Consider the following 11,984-nt stretch of genomic DNA (forward strand, 5'->3'; position numbering starts at 1 on the left):
TTGAAATTTTTTTAAATGCCTTAAAACACAGATGTGCATGATTGAATCACTATGAATTTTTTTGACAGCCTTAGAACATAGATATGCATGATTGAATCACAATAAAAAATTTGTGATAGCCTTAGAACACATATATGCATGATTGAATCACTATGAAATTTTTTTGACAACCTTAGAACACATATATGCATGATTGAATCACTATGAATTTTTTTTGACAACCTTATAATACATATATGCATGATTGAAGCTCTTCATTTTTTTTACAGCACTAGAACAAATATATGTTTGATCAAATCACTTTGAAATTTTTTTGACAGCCTTAAAACACATATATCCAGGATTAAATCACTATGAAATTTTTTTGACAACCGTAGAACATATATATGCATTATTTAATCATAATAAATTTTTTTTAACAACCTTAGGACACATATGCATGATTGAATCACTATGAAATATTTTTTTATGTCCTGAAAACACATATATGCATGATTGAAATACTATGAATTTTTTTTGCCGCTTAAGAACACATATATGCTTGATTGAATCACTATGAAACTTTTTTGACAACCTTAAAACATATATATGCATGATTGAATCACTACAAATTTTCTTTGAGAGCATTAGAAAACATATATGCATGATTGAACCACTATCAATTTTTTTTTACAGCCTTAGAACACATATATGCCTGATTGAATCACAATGATATTGTTTTGACCGCATTAGAACACAAATATGCATGATTGAATCACTATGAATTTTTTTTGAGAGCCTTAGAATGTATATATGCATGATTGAATCACTATAAATTTTTTTTGACAAACTTAGAACATCTATCTGAATTATTAAATCACTATGAAATATTTTTGACAGCCTTAGAACACTTATATGCATGATTCAATCACTATAAAATTTTCTTGACGGCCTTAGAACACTTAATATGCATGATTGAATCACTATGAATTTTTTTTTAGAGCCTTAGAACGTATATATGAGTGATTAAATCACTAAAAAAATTTTTTGAGAACCTTAAAAGATATATTTGAAGGATTGAATCACTCTGAAAATTTTTGGACAGCCTTACAACCCAAATATTAATGATCGTATCTTTGTAAAAAAAATTTGACAGCCTTAGAAAACATATATGCATGATTGAATCACTATGAACTTTTTTTGCAACCTTAGAACACATATATGCAGGATTGAATCACTATGAAATTTTTTTGACAGCCTTAGAACACATATAAGCTTGATTTAATCACTATGAATTTTTTTTGACAGCATTAGAACACATGCATGATTGAATCACTATGAAATTTTTTTGACAGCCTTACAACATATATGCAAGATTGAATCACTATGAAGTTTTTTTGCAGCATAAGAATACATATATGCATGATTGAATAACTATGAAATTGTTTTGATATTCTTAGACCACATATATGCATGATTGAATCACTACAAATTTTTTTTTAGAACATTAAAACACATATATAAATGATTAAATAGCTATGAAATTTTTATAATAACCTTAGAACACATATATGCGTTATTTAATCTCTATAAATTTTTTTGACAGCCTTTGAACGCATATATAAATGATTGAATCCCTATAAATTTTTTTGACAACCATACAACACATATATGCATGATTGAATCATTATGAGATTTTTTTGACAGCCTTAGAACACATAAATGCATGACTGAATCAATACAATCTTTTTTGACATACTTATAACGCATATATGCACGACTGGCTCGCTATAAAAATTTTTTAATAGCCTTAGAACATATATATGCATGATTGAGTTACTATGGAATTTTTTTGACAGCCTTAGAACATATATATGCATGAGTGACTCGCTATGAAATTTTTTTGACTGCCATAGAACACATATATGCATGATTGAATCTCTATAAACTTTTTTTGACAGCCTTAGAACACAGATATGCTAGATTAATTCACTAAATGTTTTTTTTCACAACCTGAGAACACATATCTGCATTATTGAATCACTATGATTTTTTTTTGACAGCCTTAGAACACATATATGCCTGACTGAATCACTATGAAATTTTATTAACTGCCTTAGAGCACATATAAGCATGGTTTAAACACAATGAATTTTTTTTGACAGCCATCGAACACATATATGCATGATTGAATCACTAAAATTTTTTTTGACAGCCTTAGAACACATATATGCATGATTGAGTCACTATAAAAAAAATTTGCAGCCCTAAAACACATATATGCCTGATTGAATCACTATGAAAATTTTTTGATAGCCTTATAACACCTTTTTTTTTAGTGCATTAGAACACATATGCATGATTGAATCACGATAATTTTTTTTGACAACCTTCAAACACATATCTGGATGATTGAATCACTATAAAAAAGTTTTGACAGCCTTAGAACACATATATGCATGATTGAATCCTAATGAAATTTTTTTGGTAACCGTAGAAAATATGAGTGCATGATTGAATCTCTATAATTTTTTTTGACAGCATTAGAATACATGTATACATAATTGAATCACTATAAATTTTTTTTGACAACCTTAGAACACATATCTTCATGATTGAATCACTAGGAATTTTTTTTGAGAGCCTTAGAACACATATATGCATGATTGAATCGCTATAAATTTTTTTTGACAGCCTTAGAACAAATATATGCAGGATTGAATCACTATGATTTTTTTTTTATAGCCTTAGAACATATATATGCAGGATTGAATCACTATGAATTTTTTTTGACAGCCTTAGAACACATATATGCATGATTGAATCACTATGAAATTTTTTTGACAGCCTTAGAACAAATATATTTATGATTCAATCACTATGAAATTTTTTTGACAGCCTTAGACACATATGTGCATGATTGAATCTTTATGGGTTTTTTTTGACAAACTACCAACATATATATGCATGATTGAATCACTAAGAGATTTTTTTGTTTGCCTTGGAACACATATATGCATGATTGAATCTCTATAAAGTTTTTTGATAGCATTAAAACACATATACGCATGATTCAACCACTATAAAAACATGAGAACACATATATGCATGGTTGAATTTTTTTTTGACAGCATTAGAACACATATATGTATGGTGGAAATGTTTTTAACTGCCTTAAAACACAGATGTGAATGATTGAATCACTATGAATTTTTTTGACAGCCTTAGAACATAGTTATGCACAATTGAATCACTATAAAATTTTTCTGATAGCCTTTGAACACAAATATGCATCACTGAATCACTATGAATTTTTTTTGACAACCTCAGAACACATATATGCCTGACTGAATCACTATGAAATTTTATTAACTGCCTTAGAACACATATATATAAGCATGGTTTAAACACAATGAATTTTTTTTGACAGCCTTTGAACACATATATGAATGATTGAATCACAATGAAGTCTTTTTGACAGTCTTAGAACACATATATGCATGATTGAGACACTATAAAAAAAATTTGCAGCTCTAAAACACATATATGCCTGATTGAATTACTATGAAAATTTTTTGACAGCCTTAGAACACATTTTTTTTTAGAGCATTAGAACACATATGCATGATGGAATCACGATAAATTTTTTTTGTCAACCTTCGAACACATATCTGGATGATTGAATTACTATAAAAAAAAATTGACAGCCTTAGAACACATATATGCATGATTAAATCGCAATGAATTTTTTTTGATAGCCTTAGAACATATGAGTGCATGATTGAATCTCTATAATTTTTTTTGACAGCATCAGAATACATTTATGCATAATTGAATCACTATAATTTTTTTTAGACAACCTTAGAACACATATCTGCATGATTAAATCACTAGGATTTCTTTTGAGAGCCTTAGAACACATATATGCATGATTAAATCACTATGATTTTTTTTACAGCTTTAGAACACATATATGTAGGATTGAAACACTATGATTTTTTTTTTGACAGCCTTAGAACATGTATATGCAGGAATGAATCACTATGAAATTTTTTTGACAGCCTTAGAACACATATATTTATGATTCAAACGGTATGAAATTTTTTTGACAGCCTCAGAACACATATGTGCATGATTGAATCACTATGAATTTTTGTTTGACAGCCTTAGAACATAAATATGTTAGATTGAATCACTATGATTTTTTTTTGACAGGTTAGAACACATATATGCACGATTGAATCACCATGAAATTTTTTTGACAGCCTTAGAACAAATATATTTATGATTCAAACACTATGAAATTTTTTTGACAGCCTCAGAACACATTTGTGCATGATTGAATCTCTATGGTTTTTTTTTTGACAAACTAACAACATATATATGCATGATTGAATCACTATGAAATTTTTTTGTTTTCTTTAGAACACATATATGCAAGATTGAATCTCTATAAAGTTTTTTGACAGCATTAAAACACATATACGCATGATTCAACCACTATAAAAATATTCGAACACATATATGCATGGTTGAATTTTTTTTTTACAGCATTAGAACACATATATGCAAGGCTGAATTTTTTTTAACTGCCTTAAAACACAGATGTGCATGATTGAATCACTATGAATTTTTTTGACAGCCTTAGAACATAGATATGCATGATTGAATCACAATAAAATTTTTCTGATAACCTTAGAACACATATATACATGATTGAATCACTATGAAATTTTTTTGACAACCTTAGAACACATATATGCATGATTGAATCACTATGAATTTTTTTTGACAACCTTATAATACATATATGCATGATTAAAGCTCTTCATTTTTTTTTTACAGCATTAGAACATATATATGCTTGATCGAATCACTGTGAAATTTTTTTGACAGCCTTAAAACACATATATCCATGATTATATCACTATGAATTTTTTTTGACAACCATAGAACATATATATGCATTTATTAATCACAATAAAATTTATTTAACAACCTTAGGACACATATGCATGATTGAATCACCATGAAATATTTTTTTATGGCCTGAAAACACATATATGCATGATTGAATCACTACAAAATTTTTTGACATCATTAGAATACATATGTGCATGATTGAATCACTATGAAATTTTTTTGCTGCCTTAAAACACATATATGGATGATTGAATCAATACAATTCTTTTTTTATAGCCTTAGAACACATATATGCATGATTGAATCACTATGAAAATTTTTTGACAGCCTTAGAACAAATATATGCATGATTGAATCACTATAAAAAAGTTTGACAGCCTTAGAACACATATTCGCGTGTTTGAATCACTATGAAATTTTTTGGACTACCTTAGGACCCATATATGCATGATTGAATCACTTTGAATTTTTTTTGACAGCCTTGGAACACATATATGCATGATTGAATCACTATGAATTTTTTTTACCGCCATAGAACACTTATATGCATAATTGAATCACTACAATTCTTTTTATAGCCTTAGAACATGTATATATGCATGATTGAATGACTATCAAATTTGTTTGACAGCATTAGAACACATATATGCATGATTCAATCACTATAAACATTTTTTGAGAGCCTTAGAACACATATATGCATGATTGATTCACTATGAAATTTTTTTGAAGGCCTTAGGACATATATATGCATGATTGAATCACTATGATTTTTTTTTTACTGCTTTGGAATACATATATGCATGATTGAATCACTGTGAAAGTTTTTTGACTACCTTAGAACAAATATATGCATGATTGAATCACTATGAATTTTTTTGACAGCCTTGGAGCACATATATACATGATTGAATCACTATGATTTTTTTTTTACAACATTAGATCACATGTATGCAAGATTGAATCAGTATGATTTTTTTTTACAGCATTGGAACACATCTATGCATGATTGAATCACTCTAAATTTTTTTTGACATCCTTAGAACACATATCTGCATGATTGAATCACTATGAATTTTTAGTGACAGCCTTAGAACACAAATCTGCATGACTGAGTCACATGGAATTTTTTTTGACTGCCTTAGATTACATATATGCATGATTGAATCACTATGAAATTTTTTTGCCAGCCTTAGAACACATATATGCATAATTGAAAAACTACAAATAAAATTTGACAGCATTAGAACACATATGTGCAAGATTGAATCACTATAATTTTTTTTGATAGCCTTAGAAAATATACATGCCTGATTCATTCACTATGAAATCTTTTTGACAGCCTAAGAATATATAAATGCATGATTGAATCACTATGATTTTTTTTTATAGCTTAGAACACATATATGCAAGATTGATTCACTATAAATTGTTTTTTTAAAGCCTTAGAACGTATATATGCATGGTTTAATCACTATAATTTTTTTTTAACAACCTGAGAACATATATCTGAATGATTGAATCACTCTGAATTTTTTTTGACAGCCTTAGAACCCATATATTAATGATCGTGTCTCTCTAAAAAATTTTTGACAGCCTTAGAATACATATATGCATGATTGAATCACTATGAATAGTTATTGCAGCCTTAGAACACATATATGCATGATTGAATCACTATGAAATTTTTTTGACAGCCTTAGAACACATATAAGCATGATTTAATCACTATGAATTTTTTTTGACTGCCTTAGAACACATGCATGATTGAATCACTATGAATTTTTTTTGACATCCTTCGAACATATATGCAATATTGAATCACTATGAAGTTTTTTTGCAGCCTAAGAACACATATGCATGATTAAATAACTATGAAATTGTTTTGATATCCTTAGACCACATATATGCATGATTGAATCACAACAAATTTTTTTTGAGAGCATTAGAACTCATATATAAATGATTAAATCACTATGAAATTTTTATGATAAACTTAGAACACATATATGCGTGATTGAATCACTATAAAATTTATTTGACAGCCTTTAAACACATATATGAATGATTGAATCCCTATAAAAAATTGTTGACAACCATACGACACATATATGCATGATTGAATCATTATGAGATTTTTTTGACAGCCTTAGAACACATGAATGCATGTCTAAATCAATAATTTTTTTTTGACAAACTTAGAACGCATATATGCATGACTGACTCGCTATAAATTTTTTTTAATAGCCTAAGAACATATATATGCATGATTGAATCACTATGGATTTTTTTTGACAGCCTTAGAACACATATGTGCATGATTGAGTGCTATGGAATTTTTTTGGCTGCCATAGAACACATATATGCATGATTGAATCACAATGAAATTTTTTTGACAGACTTAGAACACATATATGCTTTATTAATTCACTAAATATTTATTTTCACAAACTTAGAACACATATCTGCATGATTGAATCACTACAAAATTTTTTTGACAGCCTTAGAACAAATATATGCATGACTGAATCACTATGAAATTTTATTGACTGCCTTAGAACAGATATAAGCATGGTTTACACTATGAAATTTTTTTGACAGTCTTCGAATACATATATGCATGACCCAATCACTATGAATTTTTTTTGACAGCCTTAGAACACATATATGCCTGATTGAGTCACTATAAAAATTTTTTGCAGCCCAAAAACACATATATGCCTGATTGAATCATAATGAAATTTTTTTGACAGCCCTAGAACACATATATGCTTTATTAATTCACTAAATATTTTTTTTCACAACCTTAGAACACATATCTGCATGATTGAATCACTACAAAATTTTTTTGACAGCCTTAGAACACATATATGCATGAATGAATCAATATGAAATTTTATTGACTGCCTTAGAACAGATATAAGCATGGTTTAAATACTATAAATTTTTTTTGACAGTCTTTGAACACATATATGCATGACTGAATCACTATAAATTTTTTTTGACAGCCTTAGAACACATATATGCATGATTGAGTCACTATAAAAAAATTTTGCAATCCTAAAGCACATATATGCATGATTGAATCACAATGAATTTTTTTTTGTAGCCTTAGAACATATGAGTGCATGATTGAATCTCTATAATTTTTTTTGACAGCATCAGAATACATGTATGCATAATTGAATCACTATAATTTTTTTTTAGACAACCTTAGAACACATATCTGCATGATTGAATCACTAGGAATTTTTTTTGAGAGCCTTAGAACACATATATGCATGATTGAATCACTATAAAAAAATTTTGACAGCCTTAGAACACATATATGCAGGATTAAATCACTATGATTTTTTTTTTTGCAGCCTTAGAACATATATATGCAGGATTGAATCACTATAAAATTTTTTTGACAGCCTTAAAACACAGATGTGCATGATTGATTCACTATGAATTTTTTTGACAGCCTTAGAACATAGATATGCATGATTGAATCACAATAAAATTTTTCTGATAGCCTTAGAACACATATATACATGATTGAATCACTATGAAATTTTTTTGACAACCTTAGAACACATATATGCATGATTGAATCACTATGAATTTTTTTTGACAACCTTATAATACATATATGCATGATTAAAGCTCTTCATTTTTTTTTTACAGCATTAGAACATATATATGCTTGATCGAATCACTGTGAAATTTTTTGGACAGCCTTAAAACACATATATCCACGATTATATCACTAAGAAATTTTTTTGAGAACCGTACAACATATATATGCATTATTTAATCACAATAAAATTTTTTTAACAACCTTAGGACAAATATGCATGATTGAATCAGCATGAAATATTTTTTTATGGCCTGAAAACACATATATGCATGATTGAATCACTACAAAATTTTTTGACAGCATTAGAATACATATGTGCAGGATTGAATCACTATGAAATTTTTTTGCTGCCTTAGAACACATATATGGATGATTGAATCAATACAATTTTTTTTTTACAGCCTTAGAACACATATATGCATGACTGACTCACTATAATTTTTTGTTGACAGCCGTAGAACACATATATGCATGATTGAATCACTATGAAATTTTATGGAATGCCTTAGAATACATATAAGCATGTTTTAAACACTATGAAATTTTTTTGACAGCCTTCAAACACATATCTGCTTGATTGAGTAACTTTGAATATTTTTTAACAGCCATATAACACATATTTGCATGATTAAATCAGTATGAAATTTTTTTGATAGTCTTAAAACACACATGTATGCATGATTGAAGCACTGTGAAATTTTTTTGACAACATTGGAACATATATAAGCATGATTGAATCACTACAAATTTTTTTTGATAGCATTAGAACACATATATGCATGACTGTATCACTTTGAAAATTTTTTTACAGCCTTAGAACGCATACATGCCTGATTGAATCACTATGAATTTTTTTTTAGAGCCATAGAACAAATATATGCATTATTGAATCACTAAAAAATGTTTTTAACAAACTTAGGATACATATATGCATGATTAAAGCACTATGAAAATTTTCTTGCTACTTTAGAACATATATATGCCTAATTGAATCACTATGATTTTTTTTTTATAACCTTATAACACATATATGCATGATTGAATCACTACGAAATTTTTTTGACAGCCTTAGAACACATATATGCATGATTGAATCACAATGATTTTTTTTGACAGCCTTAGAACACATACATTTATGATTGAATTACTATGAATTTTTTTTTACAGCCTTAGAACATTTATATGCAAGATTGAATCACTACAAAAATTTTTTGACAGCCTTAGAACAGATATATGCATGATTGAATCACTATAAAAAAGTTTGACAGCCTTAGAACACATATTCGCGTGTTTGAATCACTATGAAATTTTTTGGAGTACCTTAGGACCCATATATACATGATTGAATCACCTTGATTTTTTTTTTGAGAGCCTTGGAACACATATATGCATGATTGAATCACTATGATTTTTTTTTTACCACCATAGAACACTTATATGCATAATTGAATCACTACAATTCGTTTTATAGCCTTAGAACATATATATGCATGATTAAATGACTATCAAATTTGTTTGACAGCATTAGAACACATATATGCATGATTGAATCACTATAAACATTTTTTGAGAGCCTTAGAACACATATATGCATGATTGATTCACTATGAAATTTTTTTGACGGCCTTAGGACATATATATGCATGATTGAATCACTATGAATTTTTTTTTACTGCTTTGGAATACATATATGCATGATTGAATCACTGTGAAAGTTTTTTGACTACCTTAGAACAAATATATGCATGATTGAATCACTATGAATTTTTTTTGACAGCCTTGGAGCACATATATACATGATTGAATCACTATGATTTTTTTTTGACAACATTAGATCACATGTATGCATCATTGAATCAGTATGATTTTTTTTTTCAGCATTGGAACACATCTATGGATGATTGAATCACTCTAATTTTTTTTTGACATCCTTAGAACACATATCTGCATGATTGAATCACTATGAATTTTTAGTGACAGCCTTAGAACACATATCTGCTTGACTGAGTCACATGGAATTTTTTTTGACAGCCTTAGATTACATATATGCATGATTGAATCACTATGAAATTTTTTTGCCAGCCTTAGAACACATATATGCATAATTGAATAACTACAAATAAAATTTGAGAGCATTAGAACACATATGTGCATGATTGAATCACTATAATTTTTTTTGATAGCCTTAGAAAATATACATGCCTGATTCATTCACTATGAAATCTTTTTGACAGCCTAAGAATACATATATGCATGATTGAATCACTATGATTTTTTTATAGCTTAGAACACATATATGCAAGATTGATTCACTATAAATTTGTTTTTTAAAGCCTTAGAACGTATATATGCATGATTTAATCACTATAAATTTTTTTTAACAACCTTAGAACATATATCTGAATGATTGAATCACTCTGAATTTTTTTTGACAGCCTTAGAACCCATATATTAATGATCGTGTCTCTCTAAAAAAATTTTGACAGCCTTAGAATACATATATGCATGATTGAATCACTATGAATATTTATTGCAGCCTTAGAACACATATATGCATGATTGAATCACTATGAAATTTTTTTGACAGCCTTAGAACACATATAAGCATGATTTAATCACTATGAATTTTTTTTTACTGCCTTAGAACACATCCATGATTGAATCACTATGAATTTTTTTTGACATCCTTCGAACATATATGCAATATTGAATCACTATGAAGTTTTTTTGCAGCCTAAGAACACATATGCATGATTAAATAACTATGAAATTGTTTTGATATCCTTAGACCACATATATGCATGATTGAATCACAACAAAAAAATTTTGAGAGGATTAGAACTCATATATAAATGATTAAATCACAATGAATTTTTTATGATAACCTTAGAACACATATATGCATGATTGAATCACTATAAAATTTATTTGACAGCCTTTAAACACATATATGAATTATTGAATCCCTATAAAAATTGTTGACAACCATACGACACATATATGCATGATTGAATCATTATGAGATTTTTTTGACAGCCTTAGAACACATGAATGCATGACTGAATCAATAATTTTTTTTTGACAAACTTAGAACGCATATATGCATGACTGACTCGCTATAACTTTTTTTTAATAGCCTAAGAACATATATATGCATGATTGAATTACTATGGATTTTTTTTGACAGCCTTAGAAAACGTATGTGCATGATTGAGTGCTATGGAATTTTTTTGGCTGCCATAGAACACATATATGCAAGATTGAATCACAATGAAATTTTTTTGACAGCCTTAGAACACATATATGCTTTATTAATTCACTAAATATTTATTTTCACAAACTTAGAACACATATCTGCATGATTGAATCACTACAAAATTTTTTTGACAGCCTTAGAACAAATATATGCATGACTGAATCACTATGAAATTTTATTGACTGCCTTAGAACAGATATAAGC

Source organism: Nuphar pumila, chromosome 1 (assembly GCF_984573655.1).
Source record: "Nuphar pumila chromosome 1, dmNupPumi1.hap1.1, whole genome shotgun sequence".
NCBI classification, from domain to species: Eukaryota; Viridiplantae; Streptophyta; class Magnoliopsida; order Nymphaeales; family Nymphaeaceae; genus Nuphar; species Nuphar pumila.